Below are 18,733 nucleotides of genomic sequence, written 5' to 3' on the forward strand. Positions count from 1 at the left end.
CGCTGAGTGTTGTGTGTGAGGAAGTGATGCGGGTCAGTGTATGTGGTGTGAACACTCCCTCATCATCATCTACAGAGGATTCTGTGGTTTCTGTTATCTCGCCTCTTTACATCCTTACACAGGGTTCCCACACCTTGGTTAAACACTGCGAGCCCTAGGCCTCCCAACTGAGTGGGTTTCTGTACGTGCGCTTTTGCTATTCGGGGAGTCTTGTAAGCCATCTTGTAATATCATCCAAATTAATCGATATTGAATCAAGATCGGAATCAAATCACAAGAATTGCATTGAATTCGTGATAGAGATTGAAAGAATTGAAATCATGAAATTTGTGTCAAGCAATAATAATAATTAAATTAAACAGTAGCCTACCAGTCATTGTACCATGTAAACATTTTAAGATGTTGTCACTAAACTTCTAAAATTCTGTTATTTTAAATAATACAATTCTGATGTTTTGCCAATCACAATAAACATATTTTTATTTATTTTTTACACCCCATCAATCCGCCTTCCATAATTCTCCCTTTAAACTAAACTCAAACGTTGGCAGCCCTGTCCTACAGTGATCTTTTGATGAGCTTTGATGGATGGTGTTGCAGAAAAGCAGAAGTAAATGTACAGAGACAGAATGAAGAGAGAACCACAAACAACATGATGCACTCTCAAATAATGAAATATATGAAAAATAAGACGAAGGAAATAATCAAAGTTGATTTATTAAATACCCAATCACATCAAAATATTAGTTTTGTGCTCATTTATGCTAGTGAACTCCTTTGACATGATAAATATTTAACATGTACACATTCACTTCCGAGAACATGAGCCAAACATATTCATGATCTGCTGCTCCAGTGAAATTTGTCCAATCAAAAGCTCTGAACTTTGAGAAAGTCCCTCCCCCTAAACCATGTGACACTGACTAACAAGTAGCGAAAGACTATTGGACATTTCTAAAAGGGACGAGCATTTGACATGTTCAACACAAACTTCCTGTTTCAGAGAGAAATATGTGAGAACAGGACAGAAGAAAGTGCAGATCAGCCGCTCATGAGGCCTTAAATAAAACATCAGAGTGTTTCTAATGTGAATGTAAGAGAGACTCACCGTGAATCATGAGCAGAAAGAAGATCAGAGGAAGAGGAGGAGCCATTCTAACCCACATCAGCATAACATATATCTATAATACAGATACATATACAATATACATATACAATACACATCGTTTCAAAGCAGCTTTACAGAAAATACACAAGTCCACATTACAATTTAGAGTGATCTGTTATCAGAGGAAACTGTCTAAGATATGCATTTCAGAAATGTACATATACAAAATCACAGTTAGCTAAAATTTTTTTAATTTAAACAATGTAATAATTTCAGGCAGAAACAATGAGCTCATTGAAGTAATGAATAATTGCGTTAATATATTCATCACTTAAACAAGTATATGTAAATCACCCTATTCTTAACATTTCTCATGTAAAGACACGTATGTTATATGAGCAATAATCATTTAAGCAAGAGTGTGTTTGTCTTACCGTGTTGAAGCTCATCAGATCAACAGCAACCAAATGACTGACATTTGCTTAACACAAGCACTTTAGCTTTACAGGGAAGCTTTGTGTGGTTAACAGTTTATTAATAACCAGCGACAGAAACATCACAGTCCCTCCCTCAACAAGAGAACAACATTACTGAACTAAACCTACTTAAAGAGAAATGATGATCTTTTTCTGTAAGTTGAAGATGAATAATTCTGAAGAAGAATGAAGAGGAACTAGATGTACCGCATGGCGGTACAAAATATGACCGCCGCTCAGGCCTGCACTGGCTTTCCACAAAAATAAATGACGTGGAGCAATTTGGCTGTATTGCGTGTTTATGTATATACCTAAAAAAAGTAGTAGTATGTGCATGTCTGTCTGTGTGTGTGTGTATGTGTGTGTGTTTGTGTATGTGTGTGTCTGTGTGTGTGTGTGTCTGTGCGTGTATGTATGCGTGCGTACATGTGTGTGCGCGTGTGTGTTTGTGTGTGTGTGTCTGTGCATGTGGATTTGTATGTGTGTGTATGGGTGTGTGTCTGTGCGTGTGGATGTCAGTGTGTGTGCATGCTTGCGTTTGTTTGTATTCCTGCATGTGTGTGTGTGACAGTATCATCCTAAACCAGCAACCCTTCGCTCAACACCACCATCTACAGGCCGATGAGTGTACAGTCACTAAATGTGCACATAAATGAATTTATTTTATACCCCCCCATGGATGAAATTCTACGAAACTTAGCATACCCCCAGAGGATGTCAAGTTAATCATACACATGAAATATGGTGCAGATCTGAACATCTCAACTGAAGATAGGGGCGATTAAAGCAGAATAATATTGCATTTTCATTTTTTATGGGAGGGGCGCAAATCACAAATGAGTGATTATGGGCTAGGTTGATGTGGGCCCTTAAGACCAACATACCATAAAAATTTCTTCATCCTCGGTGCCACGGTTCAAGTAGTTATTTAGGAAAAACTGCATTTTTTGGGTTTGGGGGGGCCCAGCGCGGGGGGGGAGTGGCCCCCGGGGACCAAACGAAATTTTTCCGTAAAAGTCTAGTGGGGCTACATGCCCACCAAATTTCATGTTCCCCGGTGTTTCGGTGTCCCTGGTATCGTTGACGAAAAATTCAGTAGATGACGAAAAAAAAAAGAAAAAAAAAACTTTGACAATCCCTATATGACCGCTTTCGCTAGCTACGCTAGCGGCGGTCATAATGATAGTGATTTAGAGGTGAGGCTCATCAAGGTGGATGTCAGACGCAGGAGATGGTGACCTCTGGTGGCAGTTTGAGGGATTGAACTGCATATTTCCACTATCATCATCTGGGATCAGTGCATATTTCCACTGTCTTCATCTGGGATCAGGGCATATTTCCACTGTCATCATCTGGGATCAGGGCATATTTCCACTGTCATCATCTGGGATCAGGGCATATTTCCACTGTCATCATCTGGGATCAATGCATATTTCCACTGTCATCATCTGGGATCAGTGCATATTTCCACTGTCATCATCTGGGATCAGTGCATATTTCCACTGTCATCATCTGGGATCAGTGCATATTTCCACTGTCATCATCTGGGATCAGTGCATATTTCCACTGTCTTCATCTGGGATCAGTGCATATTTCCACTGTCATCATCTGGGATCAATGCATATTTCCACTGTCATCATCTGGGATCAGTGCATATTTCCACTGTCATCATCTGGGATCAGTGCATATTTCCACTGTCATCATCTGGGATCAGTGCATATTTCCACTGCATCATCTGGGATCAGTGCATATTTCCACTATCATCATCTGGGATCAGGGCATATTTCCACTGTCATCATCAGGGATCAGTGCATATTTCCACTGTCCACCAACAGGTTTGCAGGGCTGACTCAGTCGACGGCTGCCAGTCACTGAGATGTTCTCAGAAAGAGGAGGAATAAAAGAAATTAACTCACATACTCAAAAGACAGCGGCCCTCCAGGACATATTTTAGTGTTTCTATTATATACTGTTCATAGTTTTTTTTAAAACAATATCTAATATCATAATCTAATATCCATGTGTAAAAAGTCAGTTTTTCATAAAAAGTACAATATTTGCCTCTGAGATGAAGTGAAGTTGAATAACAATCTAAAGTACTTCAAAATTATACTTATATATATATATATATATATATATATATATATATATATATATATATATATAGATATATATAGATAGATAGATAGATAGATAGATATAGATATATAGATAGTTATAACTGCCTAAAAACAAAACGGGGTTGAAAACCTATCTGAACATGTTCGCCATGGTCAATTTATGTACATAATAAAGTCTAGAGTATTTACTAGCCTATGTAAAATCACATACTAGTAACATATAAGTCAACATTTGAACCTTTATTGTATTTTTTATTGTATTTAGCCTTGGCCACGTCTGCACCATGGCATCCAGTCCCAAGGGAGCTGGATGGGTGAGAGAGAACCAGAGCGGACAGTGGGTGTTCTCGTGAGAGGCGAACAGATCCACTTCCGCCTGACCAAACTCCCTCCATATTAACCCTCTGAGGTCTGAGGGTTTTTTGGGGTCCTTGAGATGTTCTGACATGCCCTGACATTTGTGCTTTTTTCAGTTGCTTATAAACATATTAATGGCAAATGTATAATTACACTCTATTTAGCACAAACAGGGCTACCATAATATGTGAGCAACATGCATGTACATGTTTGTATTTTTGAGAGAATAATGTTTATGCATGGTTATTGAAAAAACTAAAAACTAAAGTTTCTGAAATAAGGCCACAAAACACATACTAAATATGTGACAATAAGACTTTTGACTAATGGGTGTCATTGCCTAGAGTTTTTTCTTCAAAATGATATGAAAATCATCCTGCCCTTATCATTCACATAACACAATACATTGATTTAAATCTTGTAAAACACTTTTTGTTTGTAAAGGCAATATGCGCAAGGGGCGTCAACCATTCAACAGCATCATGCATATATAGTGGTTCACACCTGAGGAGACAATGGGGCCCGCATACTTAATGAGCCATTCATTCAGGTGTTTCACCAATAGCCACAAGAAAGAATGCAAGAGCAATATATATATATATATATATATATATATTCATATTCTACCAAATTGGTTCACAGTTGGAAGCATGTCAATTTTTTTATTTTATTTTATTTTTTCACAAATTTTGCTTGCAAATTGTATAATATCCAAGGAAAACATGTCTAGTAATTGTGCAGTTAATTCTCATACTGTATTTTCAGTTTTGGAATATGTATCCTCTCCCCAAATTTGTCAATAATAAAACACAATAAAAATTATTTAAAGAAAAGGCTTACCTTTAAAAATTTGTTTACATCTACCTTGTAAATATATTTTTTTTATTAAAAAGGTTACAATTACAACAACAATTGAAGTGTAATCTTTCCTTGTAAAAACTAAAGTATACATTTTATCATACATATTTCAAAGTTAACCCATTTAATCCCAAATTTTTCCCAGAGATGAAATTTATGAGTTTGTGTGGTATTTGCAAGTATATTAAACAATCAATGTCAATAATGTAAAAAAATATTTGAAAAGTCCATGAAAATAAGAGTTTTATCTCTGGTCACAATTGTGACCGGTGGTAGAACACAGGGAGTCTAAGTCTATGGGGTATACAATAAATAAAAAATCTCCAGAAATTAGTTTGAAGACAGAATTAAATTGTTGAAGTGATTTATTCGATTGACAAATAGTTAAACATTGTCTGGCCCAGTTTAAAAAATGACAAAATAGCAATCCTATGCAGCAACATGGCACAAATATTTTAATTAAATTATGATGAAATAATAAATTATAGGAAATTGCTTAGAATGCAATCATTATAAATGATGAAAAATACTTAAAATTACAAAATGAAAAGAAAAAAACGTACAGAAATAAAATAAATAAATTAAAATAAACAAATTAAAATAAACAAATGATTAAAAATTAGCCTATGGTAGGAAACATGTAACAATGCCAAGGAACATGTAACAATTCATGAATAACAGGAAAGCATCACAAAAATTATCAATCAACAGTCACAACTGTGTGCTGGTGTGGAACTCATTATATATCACCTTCCTAAAGAAATAACAGTGGAATTATTTTTTTTTTTTTTAATCACAACTGTGTCCTGCCTACCTGTGTTTATCAGCCAGTGGGCAACACCATCAAACCTGGGTATATCAGTCACAGCAGCTGACACTGAGGATGGCCTCCCTTGTCCTTTTGGTGCAGTACCAAATATTTTCAGGAGACTTTGGGCAACTACTTGCTGAAATCCATAGATCATAGTCACAATTCATGACATCTCTGTGGAACAGCCAACTGTTGATCACAGCACTGTGTAGAGTCCAGGCATGTCATGCTTGAAGTTGCATCCACCTGGAACACCAGCTTGTTCAGCCAAACCCATCACTACACTGGGCCCATGACCTAACCCAGTCTCTGGAAGACAGAGCATATCCAGCTCCAGCAGCCATATCACCCTGTAGCCCAAGAGTGGTCTCCCACTGAAGCTAAGCAGGGCTGAGGCTGGTTAGTACCTGGATGGGAGGCCTCCTGAGAAAACCAGGAGTTGGTGCTGGAGGAGGTGTTAGTGAGGCCAGCAGGGGGCGCTCACCCTGTGGTCTGTGTCGGTCCTAACACCCCAGTGTAGTGATCGGGGACACTACTGGCAAAGAGGACCGTCCTTCGGGTGAGAATAACGGTGCTCAGGGAGTCACTCTGGGGTCATTAAAAATCCCAGAATGTCCTTCGAAAACAGTAGGGGTTTTACCACGGTATCTTGGCCAAATTTGCCCCTTGGCCTCTGTCCATCATGGCCTTCTAATCATCCCCATATACTGACTGGCTTCATCACTGTCTCCTCTCCACCAGTAAGCTGGTGTGTGGTGGGCGTTCTGGTCCAATATGGCTGCCGTCGCATCATCCAAGTGGATGCTGCACATTGGTGAAGGTTGAGGAGATTCCCCCTTCCATATGTGAAGCGCTTTAAGTACCCAAGTGCTTTATAAATGTAACAAATTATTAATTATTAATATTATTATTATTAAGTAAATCCAAAACTTGACTTAAAGTCAGTCTGAAAGAGAGTTCATAAAAATAACACAGAATTACATATGGGGAACATAGACTCCCTGTGTTCTACCACCGGTCACTATTGTAACCGTCTTCATTTATCTGCAGTTTCACAACAGAATAAAGCATGTATTAATTTAATTTCAATGTGTATGTATAGGTAACCCTTTCATGATGATATGTGCAAAAAATGTATAAGCTATTCAAAAAGGAACTTAGTATTCTTACCTGTCCTTTCTGAGCTTTTATGTCATCCTTTCGTTAAGACGACAGTACCAAGAAATAAATGTGTGTGGTCACATAACCAAACAAACTAATCATGTTAGACCTGCCATAAACTCTTATAGACATCTTACATTTTCATTATATATGAATATGTACTTCATAATATGAGTTACTTTTTAATTTCACACTAAAATATGCAAAGAAAAATTGTGGTCACAATTGTGACCAGTGGGATTAAATGGGTTAAGGATTCATTACTTCGAATATAGCCTACATTGACAAAACATACTATATTTAACATATTAGCAAAAATTGGCAAACAAAAGCTTATTTGAGGTGGCAGATATTTTACAGTAAAAATGTGTAATCTATCCAAAACTAATCAACGAAATGTTGTCTTTCATTTGTCTGTAACATAGGTCTTTCGTTTTTATTATAAGGAATATAAATGTTAATTTGCAGTTTAATATGTTGCTGATACAAATACATTTTATTTCAACATATTTCAGTCGATTTTTACTCAGTATAGCAAAATAGTTTGCTAAAAGCAGATCATTCATTCACACACAGAAACGCAATTCAAATTTAAACTGTCTTTTTGCGAGTTGTGGTAAACAGGGCATCTCTGCCGTTCATTCATTCACACAGAAACGCGATTTACTTGAGAATGAAAAAAAAACTTACTACAGTATTCCATCCGTTGCTCCTCGAAATACCAGCACTTCTGAGGTACGTTTTCCATTATTATTATTCCTCACAGCGCTGCGAGACAGTGTAGACAAGTACACTATAAACTTGTGTTTTCTCGAACTGATATGTGGGCGTTCACAGTTTGTATGGGATCGTCTCAGTCATTTGCGTTTGAATAGCGCGCGCTCTCCGTGGGCGGGCCGATTAAAACGTAATGAGCTGAGATGAGCTCGACTGGAATCGCTCTCTTTTAATACAGATTTCACAAGATGAGAATATTTGTTTTTTATATAAATTACTTCATTTAAAAGAAGAGAATTCAAGCTTCATGCCTGTGTGTCTGTATGTCTGTTTGACTGAGTATTCGCTGAGTTATTGTTCATTTTCGGACGCGTTTCAGAATGGACTTCACTGGCAGAGAGAAGGCAGAACTCGCTTCGTGTTTATTTTTCTTTATTTGGCAAAAAGCACAACACTTTGTTTTTATTGTGAGTATACACAAAAATAATACACATTTAACAGAATCGATTGATGTATGAAACTCCTATGGAAAATCAAAGTCAACAGAGTATTTATGAGTTTCTTTTACACTGCTAAAAAAAAAAAGCGAGCTGGTATCGCCGGCGATACAGCCGACCTCAGGGGGTTAACTCCACCGTCTCGGGGTGGAGTCTCCATTCCCCGGGCCTCAGCCCCTGCCTCGACAAGATGTCTGCTCCCACATTTTCGTCCCCAGGAATAAACATAGCTCTGACTGAGAGAAGTTTGCCCTGGGACCACAGAAGAACCTGATGCGCCAATTTGCATAGTGGACGCGATCTCAGGCCCCCCTGACGATGTATGTATGAGACCACCGACGTATTGTCTGTTCGAACTAGAACATGATGGCCTCTGAGGTCTGGAAGGAAATGTCTGAGTGCCAGAAATACAGCCAGCATCTCTAGGCAATTGATGTGCCAAGAGAGATGGTGGTCCTTCCACAGCCCCCTGGTGTAGCGGCCCTCCATGACCGCACCCCAGCCTGTGAGGGATGCATCCGTGGTCAAACTTTTTCTTTGACACGGTGCTCCTAACACAGGGCCCTGGGAGAGGAACCATGGTTTCTTCCACATTATCAAAGAACAAAGGCATCTGCGCGTTACTTTGATCGTGCAAAATGGGTTTCCCCTCGGGGAAAACCCTCTGGTCCTGAGCCACCACTGCAGGGCCCTCATATACAGCAGGCCAAAAGGTATCACGTTGGACGCTGCTGCTAGAAGACCCAGAATTCTTTGAAAATGTTTGACAATGATGGCCTGGCCTAGCTTGATACTCGTTACCGTAGTCAAGATGGTGTTTACACGAGCAGGAGACAATTGTGCCCACATCGTGACTGAGTCCCATACTATTCCTAGAAAAATTGTTTTCTGAAGAGGAATTAATGAACTCTTCTTGACATTGAGTCTCAATCCCAAGCACCTTAGATGGTTCAGAACAACATCTCGATGTTGAACCGCCATCTCCTCTGATTGTGCTAGAATGAGCCAATCGTCAATATAATTGAGGATGCGAATGCCTTGAAGTCTCAACGGAGCAAGGGCAGCATCCATGCATTTCGTGAAGGTGCGAGGTGACAGTGCTAGGCCGAATGGAAGAACCCTGTATTGATACGCTTTTCCCCCAAAAGCGAACCTTAGAAACTTCCTGTGTTGGGGAAGGATGGATATATGGAAGTAAGCGTCTTTTAGATCTATCGTGACAAACCAGTCCTCGGACCTGATCTGACTCACGATTAACGGTATGGTTAGCATTTTGAACCTGAATCTCCTCAGAGACCAGTTATAGAGACCTGAGATCTATAATAGGATGTAACCCCCCCATCCTTCTTGGGAACTATGAAGTACCGGCTGTAGAACCCGGCTTCCCTCTCCTGAGGAGGAACCTGCTCTATGGCCTCCTTTGCCAGGAGGGACTGAACTTCTTGTTCCATGACCTGACCCTGCTCGGGGCTGACAAGCGTGTGTATGACCCCGTTGAATCTTGGTGGATGATAACTTTTCCACTGTGCGCAGGACCCACTGAGATATATTTTGAAGACCTTTCCAGGTGTCTAAATAATCTACTAGGGTCTACTAAATAATCTACTAATCTACTAAATAATCTAAGACCAGTCTGTCTGGACTGGCCTCGGATGTCATATTTTGAGTTTCGGTGACCTGAAGCAGTTGACTGGCAGGAATTAACCGATATCGTTTTTCTACAAGCCTTGTGAGAGGAAGCGTAATCGACAGGGCCGCAATATTTCGGGGGCGGACACTGCGATTCGCGTCCGCTGGAAACCGATGCGTCCCGAAGCGCACTTTGCGGCGGGAGGCAAACATCGATTTCCTGAGGGCTCCGCGAAGGAGCGAGATGTTGTTGCTCGATCGCGGGGGGGACCACCCTCAGAGGCCTGCGCATCGCGTCAGGGCCTCTTCGCCGAAGCCTTCCTCGCCTGAATAACAGTCCTCAGATCTGCTTTCGGCTTGGAAGGCTTGGGCTGAGAGTGTTGCCTCTGGCTCCAGGCCTTTTGCGGGGGAGCACGAGAAGCAACACTCTCCTTCTGCATCTGCAGGTGTGAGGAGCTGGCGGCGGCCTCGTGGGACTGCCCCCTGGCAGCAGACCCACGAGACCTGGAACGACGGCGGGGGATTAGCTGTTTGAACGCGGCTGACTGTCGTTTCGCCTCTCGATGACATTATTGACGGCGTCGCCGAAGAGGCCAGAAGGCGAAATTGGGGCATCGAGGAGGAAGGCCCTGTCCCTGTCCCCGATGCCCGACAGATTCAGCCACAGATATCTCTCCGTAGCCACCAAAGCTGCCATGGAGCGGCCAATGGCGCGGGCCGTCTCCTTGGTGGCTCGGAGAGACAAGTTGACCGCTCGACGCATTTCTTTAATGTCGTCGAGGGCAACCTCCCCGCTGTCGTCCACCTCCTTGAGGAGGTCGGCCTGGTGTGCCTGCAGTAGCCCCATTGTGTGCAGGCATGCACCAGCCCGACCTGCCGCCATATATGCTTTCCCTACCAAGGCCGATGTTGTACGGCAGGGCTTGGAGGGAAGCGCCGGAGCCCTCAGGGATGATGCAGCATCGGGCGAGAGATGTGATGCAAAAGTCTCTTCTACCCGCGGCATCATCCCATAGCCCTTCTCCTTCGCGCCCATAATGTTGGAATAATTATGTACGAGAGGGCTTATCCCACGATCTCGACACCTCAGTGTGGAGATCTGTGAAAAATGGAAGACTCCGACGCGAAGGTTGTGACCGCGATTGCAGGAAGCGCTCATCGAGTTTACTTTTTTTAGTCGCTTCCTGCTTCTGTGATGGCCATTCAATATTCAGTTTACTGACCGCTCTGGTCACAACCTTCAGCAGCTCCTCAAAGGCAGGAGAATGGGGTGGTGAATCACATTATCCTGCCTCAATGCTCATAACATCTAGCTCCTCGGAGCCAGATAGTTCGAGCATCGGGTCCGTTTCACGGGCGGAAGAAGCCGCAGAGCGGGCTTCCGATCCGTGAGCGGGACCGATGGAGCTGGCGTCTGAATGCTGAGAAAGGGTCGAAGCCGTCTCAACATCCTCAACCAGCTCCATCTGCGATCCCCATGAATGCAAGCGCCGATCCAGGCGGGAGCGGAGCGTTCTCAGGGGCATTTGATCGCAGTTAGCACAGACAGCGCCCTCGAGCGCTGCCCGTGCATGCTCCGCACCCAAACAAACAACACACAGCGCGTGTGTATCACCCTCGCTTAGATAGCATGGGCAAGGGGACGCACACTGCCGAAATTTTTTGCGCTCTTTTGCTGCCATGATATATATATATATATATGTGCTTGTGAAATACTGATAAAACAACACCAAATAAGACAGACAGTTGACATAGAATGCTTGCTGAAGAACAGAAGCTAACACTGTTATTTGCCGGCGTCCTTTTATAGCTTCCGCATCACCGTCACATGCGACGTCACGAGTGACGTCATGACGTAACACCAATCAAGATTGGACTAGTTCTATACAGACTTCAGACGCGTCACGCTGAAGGCGTTCCCCAATGTGTCGATTCTCGACGCAGTGCGAGTTCCCTCGAAAGGGAACCCATGTTTTGTCATTAACAATTTTAATATTTTTTTATGGAATCAATACCAAGTAAGTAACTTGTGAGAATCTCTATATATTAATACTGCAGGATCTATCCCCTTAAAGGAATACTTCAGCATTTAGCATTAAGCTTTGTATCAGTAGAAAACCTGTAGTATTTTCGAATTACCGTGCTTCCCTCCCTCATGTCCCCCTGAGACGAGATATTTATGTATTTTTTGTGTGGAAAAAATCCTCCGATGATGCAAAAATCGTCATTTTGCGTCATCGGAGGATTGTTTGGCCAGAGGCTAGAAACTACAGTCAGTAGTAGGAGCTGTCCCGCATGTTCTCAACCCGCCCACAGGGGGTGGGATCTCACTCACAGAATGTACAAATAGTGTCAGCCATCTTTTTTTGGAAGCTAAGCTAGCAGGCTCTTGTTCTGTGGAGAAAGCTGAGTAGTAGGGGTTACCATCCTCTTTTTCCCAGACATGTCCGGCCGTCGAGATCGTCCAAAATGTCCGGGATTCGTCTTTTGCTTTCTACAGTCGCCATTCATTGTTTACATGCACACCTTTTGTTTCAATCTAACTGAATTCATTCCGATTGGTGAATCTGAATGTAGTGTTTACATGAATGCTAAACAAGTGATCGGTTGATGTGTGTTTTAGCATTGCTAAGAAAATTCCCGTTCCTCCGTGAGAGATACGAGACCTGTGCGTCTCAGTAATCACACCACCGGCCTCGCGCCGTTCTCCCGCGGCCCTCAGCCTCGTCTAGGGTTGGGTAGCGAAACCCGGTTCCAATAGAGAACCGGTTCCGACGTAAACGGTAGTATCGAGACCGAATAAGAACGCAACTTTCGGTGCCTGATTTCGGTGCCTGACTTTTTTCACCGCCCCCTATAAAACATCTCGCGGCACGAATGATCCAATAACAAAACATCTCCAGTTAACCAGCAGAGCATTCATTTAGTTCGTTTGTTAAATAAGAGACGATCTAGCGCTGAACTGTGTTTTTTAAATGATCAAAGTGCTCGTTGCCGCTGCGATCAGTGGCGCGGATACAGTGTTTTCTCTTGTGGCTCGCGCACACTGCACTTTCTTCACTCGGACGCACGATTCAATACGTTGCAGAGATCGATCTATTTATGAGGCGTCGTCTATATGAGTATGTGCGTATGGCAAGCCAAAGTATTCATAAACGCCTGGTCAGGCGTCTGATTGCACACTGCCACGTCAAAAGCGTGCGTTTGCGCGCGCGATTTGCCATAAAAGCGCGCGTTCTTAACGTGCGCTTTGTGGTCACTGAAAACGCGCGTCAGAAACGCGCGCTTTTTGCATCAAATCGCGCGTCCTCGACGTGTGATCTGCTATTTAAAACGCACGTTTGCAACGTGCGCTTTGGGGTCACCGAAAACGCGCGTTTTTGACGCGCGTTTATAATAACAAAAATGGGCGTTGAAAACGTGTGTTTTGACTAGGACAAAACGCACGCTTTTGACGTGTAAACAGTTAACCCAAACAGGCAGTACAAACGTGTGTGAAGTTTCCAACCAGGCGAAAAGGACGCGTGAAATACGAGTTAAAAACAGTTTGAACGGGTCAGTGTCATTGGCTGCTGAAGGCTTGGGTCTAACCATTTCTGTGGGCTTAGGGGGGTTTAGCTACTGTTCTAGGCTACCACCATTTAACATGCCATAGATCAGGTTATTCAGCCTATCTATTTTGTCCTTTTTTTGTAGAACTTATAGAAATAATATATTTAAATTGCAGTTTTATCAAAATTTAGATAAAAATGAAATTGCCTTGTTTTTCTTCGCTCATGCCTTTGTCCCTATGTGGTTTAGGTCTCTTGTATTATCATTAAACGCAAGCAAAACATCATGGAATTATTGATGGCAAATTTTACAGAGGAGGGGATTATAATTGGTGATTTATTATAATCCAATAGTTATCGTTTAAGTTTAAAAAAAGAAAGAGAGAACAGTTTTTTTTATTTTCCAATTGTAATTTTGGTAACATTTTACAAAAAAGGTTTCATACATTATTTAAGTACATTAGTTCACATGAATTAATAATGAACTGCACTTCTACATGTTAATTTCAAATTTCATTTCAACCTTTACTAATATTTATTAAAATCAAAAGTTGTTGTTAACATTACTTAATGTACTGCGAACTAACAGGGTACTAAAAGGGTACACTTCTCAGATTAGTAAAGTAAAACAAAGTTGTTAAAGTAGTTTAAGTTTATGAACATTTTAAATGTATACAATACATAATGTTGTTTATATATATATATATATATATATATATATTAGGGCTGTCAATCGATTAAAATTTTTAATCGCGATTAATCGCATGATTGTCATGAGTTAACTCGCGATTAATCGCATTTAATCGCACTTTTTTTTATTTGTTCTAAATGTACCTTAAATTAATACTTTTCAAGTTTGTAATACTCTAATCAACGTGGGCATGGATAAATATAGATGCTTTATGCAAATGTATGTTTATTATTGAAACCATAGTCAATATAGAGCATAAGGACGAGACATGTTTCAAAGGTCATAGATGTTTTTCAAATAACTTGTTCATGTCTATTAGACATATTTAGAAAGAACAAAAAAATGCCAGGTTACCATTACTTCTCTTTCTTTGTACTGAGCAATTTACTAACACAAACATGTTTAGATTTTTGCATGACAGGGCAGCCCTTCTGAAAATGCTAAATGTACATTTATTATTTATTATTACATTGTAGTTTGTCTCTCTCTGTGCCCATTTTGATGAAGCTAAATTCTCAATAAAACTGTTTTCATTGGTATATTTTACTGTTTCTGTTGTCAAACAACGGAATGAATTTGAAATGGTGACTGAAACGCGACCCATTAAGACATAACCAGCTCTCCCTTCCAAGATGTTAAGTTAATCTGCACAACAATTCTGATAATCGAGCTGTCGTCTGGTGAAATCAAATTCACATAAGATAAAGACAATATCTGTGCTCTGATTTCGGCTATACTTGTAAAATTAGTGAAGCAACATAATATCTGTGCTTAACTGAATTAAAGCGCTGCTCCTTCGCGCGAGACGCAGAGAGAGAGAGCGAGCAAGAGTGCGCGCGCGGGCTGAGAGAGCAGTACCGGCGGTACCGGTAGATTCTCAGAAACTAAACAAGGTTTGGGCGCTTTGTTGAAGGGAAAAAAAAATCGCTAAAGGCGTCTGCAATGTCGCTAAGTTGGCAACACTGTGTATCTCCATTTCTCCAACTAGAGGTTGGGCCACGGGTCAAACAGAAAATACGCGCTGCGTTAATCGCACGTTAAAAAAATGAGTGCCGTCAATATGATTTTGCGTTAACGCATTATTAACGCGTTAACTTTGACAGCCCTAATATATATATATATAATTATTTATTTTATTTTATTTTTTTACAAAACATTTTCAACCCTAAAACTTAAAGAAAATCAATGTTAAATATCTGGACAAGCTCTGGGCCAGATTTTAGGTTGATGTCTCAATAAATGAGCTTTAGGAAAGATTGTATTGTGCGCAGTACCAAAATTTTCCACTAGATGACATCCACGATGACTCCACCGATGAGATCTTCGACTTCCATGTATGGTTTTAAGTGATCTGAACCTTACACTCAAACTATACCACATGTTTTTTTGCAAATAATAGGCTATTGAAGTTGCAACATCTAAAATGTGCCCATCTATTGCAGCTCTCACACTGTCTGAAAATAAAAGAGATGAATATATGTGTAAATTAGTACATCTAAAACAATGTAGAATCTCTCTCTCTCTCTCTCTCTCTCTCTCTCTCTCTCTATATATATATATATATATATATATATATATATTGCTGTTACTTATTTGAGAAGTCTACCTTTTAATATATTATTGTAAGTATGCAGGTTTTCAATGGAGCAATACAGGCCTCCAAGAGGAAAGGCAGGCAAGCTTGTATGTATCATTCTTTAAGTGTATTGTTAAAGATAAAAGTTTAAAAGTGTTGACTTCCCTCTGTTTACACAGTCTCGGTTGTGTCAACAGTGTTTGGGTGCCTGTTGATGAGTCATGCTTTATTTGGTATTTTACTTTTCATAAAAAAAATAAACACAAATTTATTGTATATTGTGTATTTTCCTTTTTTGTTCTTTTTTTTTGCATTGATGCATAATGTGCAGCACAAAGTGGTCCTGTTTAATTCATATTTATATTAATAAGTAGTTTTATTGTTTTACTCGTTATGTATTGCGCCTCTGTGTTCCATGATTTTGATTTGTTTTAATGAATTTGATTAATAATCTATTTTCTATATTTTTCTGCTTGATTATAACTAAATGATCTCAGTAATCTTATTTAAATTTACGTCATCAATTTACTTTATTATCTGTTAGGGTGTACCTAACATCGGTCGAGGAACTACAGATTGAAAACTTAGACTGTCAAATCATATCCGTTTATTTTTCTAATGGTAGAACAATCTGATATTTTGCACCGTAAAATAATCCTACCCTTTTATTTCATATAGGACAATCTGAGGTAACTTGCACTGCAAAATCACCCTATTGCCTAATCTTCGGCAAAGTTACACTGAATTACTTTATGTGGTCACAGGCGTGAAAAAGAAACCATGAAAGAAACGCGCAAAATGTTACGATGTAGGAACCGATAGATGTGGCTATAATTTTGCGCTATAGGAAAATCTGACAAGGACAGCTCGACAGAACACTGAAATGCCACCCACGCCCAGCACTAATGGCTCATAGAATTTTGTTTCAGTGCATGATCACTTTTAACGACAGTTGTCGTCTTGTTTTGTCAACGGTAAACCCGAACCTTGACATTGTGGAAGCAACAATTGTAAGGTAGGTTCATATCACTGTTTTTCCATTCACCGCCTTCCACTGCATGGATTTTCATTTTATGGAACCATTGTTGGCAGTGTTCTAAATTATTCATTGGAAGTAGGCTATGGGTAGAAAATCCGTCCATTAGCCTATTATTGAATAACTAGGCTACATGAATAAACGAGTGTATACTAATAAAACGCTCAAAGTCCCAAAATCTAAGATGTTGTCACGAATCCGGACCCAATTGTCCTGAAAAATATAGGCTATAGGCCTACTAAAGCAAATTCTATTAAATTCTAATTGGGGGTGCACTGAAAAAAAATGATTCGTTGAATTTAACCTACTACTTTTTTTATAAGTGGTTCCACACAATTGATTTTAGCTACATTTAAACAAATGCATTAAGTTGAACTTAAACTAACAATAAACTCTGATTAATGTATTTGTTAGTATAATGCTCAGTTGACTGTGGTAGTTCATTATTAGCTAAGTAGGCTAATTACTATTTTTCATACTCTAGAGAACTACTAATATACAGGTTCATAATTAATGTGAAAAGTGATGTGTTACTATATCCTTCAGAATGAATTAATAATTATTTTGGATCAGTATGCTAAAGTGAAAAGTTTGATATTAGGTGACTGAAATCATTGTATAAGAATTTGTGCGTTTTTGGATTGCTGATACAAATTCCTTCTGAAGGATGTATTAACACATGAGTCTTTATTAGTGGGTTACCATCTTTACTTTAGAAAAATTAGGCTTATACATTAAGCATTACTCTCATTAATTCTTCTTCTTTGATCCCTAGCTGGCGCTTGGTCTGGATTGGCTCCTAAGTCCGTACGCTGCTGTGGGTGCCAATGGTTGTCGAATCTCATTTACGAGACGTTTCCATGCGGGACGATCCAAGGCGGTCGTTCTGGCGTCGTGGATATTTAGTCTACGATTCCTGATGTCCTCCTCAACCTGTTTGAGCCACGTTTTCTTTGGTGCCGTTCGCTGGATTCTCCACTGGGAGGGTCGGTCATGCCAAAGGAGTTGGTGTGGTAGTCGGCTCCCACTCATTCTGCAGACATGACCAAACCATCGCATTCGTCGTTTTTGTCCGATCCAATCCATCCAAACTCTCATTAATTATGCACCATATAGTTGGCCTAGTTATTGGTAGTTCTCTGGTTTCTACACTGTAAAAAATGATGCAGGAGGGTGTTAAATTCAACCTGTGTAAATTAGTTATATTTTACTTAAGTATATTAGTTAGCAAGAAAAATATATTAAAATGGGTACATTCTAACTACACTACCTATTTTTTATCAGTAATATCGGCAACCTTAAAATAATGAGTAAAACATACCCCCAATTTATTAGTTCAGTGGTCGCAAATTGCACATGCGCCAACTTCAACGTCCAGGCGGGAATCACGGAATTCAAATTCAACGTCTTATAGCGAGACCACGAAGCTTTGAGCTCAAGGTAAGTTTTGTTTTGTTTGTTATTGTTGTTGTTTATCGTGTTGATATAACATAACGCATATGTTAACTTATTTAATGGTAAGATTTAGTGTACCAATGTGTGTAATGTGCTCGCTTCTGTGTCGGCGCGGCCATAGACAGTATGGGCGCGGCGACACAACCATAGCTGAGGATGGTCGATTTCGCGTAGTTCCAGGGTCATATACACCTGCAAATGCGAGTAAAAATCTACATTCATGAGTAAAATATTAGTGTTATGTACATGGATGAAATAAGTGAACAAAGAGCAGCGCACATTGCATCTGTGTGTTTGACAGAGAGAGACTGTTGACGGGTAACGTTAGGCGATCAAGGCAGAGTAAAACTGTTTGTGGTTTGCTGGATAATTATTTTTAAGGTTTCCTTGCATTTATATGATGATCTCTGTGTTAGAAGGGATCAAATCATAAAGTACTTTTATTATTGTTATTTTTTACGGAGATATGATCATTATTGTGTGCATTTCTGTTGGATTATTTCACTTAATGTAGGCTATGTCAAAAACGGTAGCTTAGTTATGTTAATATATTTGGGCAATTTGTACATGTTTTCACTTGGGTTCGCGATGTGATTAATTCGTTATCCATATCCTCATTTAACGTACACAAAATTGTTCACATATTATGCTAGCATATCACCTAGCTTTAACTGCTGCTCTCCTCTTTTG

General features: G+C 40.1%; 1 protein-coding gene across 1 annotated transcript in view; it reads left to right on the forward strand.

Annotated features, from left to right (window-relative positions):
- Positions 1 to 18,733, forward strand: part of LOC309493716 (polymeric immunoglobulin receptor-like) — a 223,154-nt gene that overhangs the window by 118,123 nt on the left and 86,298 nt on the right. The window lies entirely within an intron of this gene.

The sequence above is a fragment of the Leuciscus leuciscus genome, assembly GCF_965113295.1.
Source record: "Leuciscus leuciscus genome assembly, chromosome: 3".
In the NCBI taxonomy this organism is placed as follows: Eukaryota; Metazoa; Chordata; class Actinopteri; order Cypriniformes; family Leuciscidae; genus Leuciscus; species Leuciscus leuciscus.